At 37.8% G+C, this 1,740-nt stretch overlaps 1 non-coding gene across 1 annotated transcript; it reads left to right on the top strand.

Annotated features, from left to right (window-relative positions):
* The first annotated feature begins 765 nt into the window (after positions 1-765).
* TRNAA-AGC (transfer RNA alanine (anticodon AGC)) lies at positions 766-837 on the top strand. The gene has a single exon. It is a non-coding gene; the product is annotated as a tRNA-Ala (tRNA).
* Positions 838-1,740: the final 903 nt, after the last annotated feature.

The following is a 1,740-nucleotide window of genomic DNA, read 5'->3' on the forward strand; positions in this document are numbered from 1 at the left end:
GGTTTTCCACATCAACTCTGATATTTCTAAGTAAAAAATAGTACTGTTAGCTTACATTTTTGAGCACTTACTTTGTGCCACATACTGCTTCAAGTACTGATAATTATTAACTAATTAATTCAAGGGTCTTCACAATAATTCTATTGGCTAGGTAACATAATTATGCCCATTTTACATCTGTGGAAAAAGAGAAAGTGAGTAGTTAACCCATTTTTCCAAGCTTATATCTCAAGTAGGTTGTGCAGCAGGCATTCAATTCCAGGCAGTCTGGCTCCAGAGCCAAACCTACAAACCCCAGCCAACACAGCCTACCTAGCAAATTCAAGTTCACATGTACCCTGAAAAGCAATCAGCAATATGCCCCAAGTGATGCCGTATTTTGAAGAGTGTTCCTGGCTTTTGGAGTGTCAGTTTTATGCAGTTTCAACTATCTTCAGTGATGTGCATGCATGCACACACAACACACAAACAACACATGCACACAGGCACACATGTGCAACAAATGCACACACACTTTGACTCATGGCTGGAATTTAACAGAGCATTCATATCAGTCTGAGGTCACTATTAAAACTATTAAAGGTTTGAGTCTGAAGGCCAAGATAAACTCAGTCTGGGACAAAGTGTGCTACAAATCTTGGCATCAGGAAGACCAGTAAGCTAGAAATAGTTTACTACCTAATATCTTTAGCTGAACCACTTTTGTAATGTAAATTTATGTTTTATTACAACAAAATTGTTTTAAAAACCCTATTTACATAAGCTGGGGATGTAGCTCAGTGGTAGAGCGCATGCTTAGCATGCATGAGGTCCTGGGTTCAATCCCCAGCATCTCCAGGTCCTTTTGTTTCCTTAGTGCACTAATAAATGGGCTGGACTTTGTAGGGGCAATGAGACTTGAACAAGTTTGGGTTTGTTTTGTTTTGTGTTGTTTTGTTTCTTTTTTAACAGAGGACCCATCCTAACCCGAGAAAAGTTTCTTGCTTTAGATCAGAGTTGCCAGGATTTGAGCTTCATGCCCAGGAAAAATAAAGGTAGGCTTCAGTAACCATGTGTGTGTGTACCTACGTGAAAGTGCCATTAAAACAGTGCATCTAATTACATGGCTAAATGTACTGGGTTTCAAACATACCAGGTTCATAGAAATCACAAGGTCATACAGAAAAAATAAGGTTTGCAACAAGAAATATAAAATGTGTAGGAGGAAAATTAAGTTCTTGACAGAAAAGTGATACATTTTCTCCTCACAATTGTTGGAAATAAACATCTTCCCATCTGATATAGCCCTCTCTCTACCATTATAGAAATACCTTCAATTTCTCTTTTTTGTTAAAGTTGTTGACATGCTTATATGACCTTGAAAGTAAACAAAACAGCCCTGGCCGGTATAGCTCAGTGGATCGAGCACAGGCTTGTGAACCAAACAATTGAGGTTCAATTCCCAATCAGGGCACATGCCTGGGTTGCAGGCCAGTTCCCAGCAGGAACACATGAGAGGCAACCACACATTGATATTTCTCTCCCTCTCTCTTTCCCTTCCCCTCTAAAGATAAATAAATAAATAATCTTTAAAAAAGAAAGTAGACAAAATATTTACCATCCACAAAAGTATCTTATCTCCTTGGCCCTGTATATAAAGAAAGGAAGGAAACACAAGGTGTTACTTATCCTCAATTTTATTATTCTTAATTTATAAAAAATTAAAGTATTCAAGAGGCAACAAAGCAATATTGTACAAAA

Source organism: Artibeus jamaicensis, unplaced genomic scaffold (assembly GCF_021234435.1).
Source record: "Artibeus jamaicensis isolate MK-2021 breed Jamaican fruit bat unplaced genomic scaffold, CSHL_Jam_final scaffold_916, whole genome shotgun sequence".
NCBI classification, from domain to species: domain Eukaryota; kingdom Metazoa; phylum Chordata; class Mammalia; order Chiroptera; family Phyllostomidae; genus Artibeus; species Artibeus jamaicensis.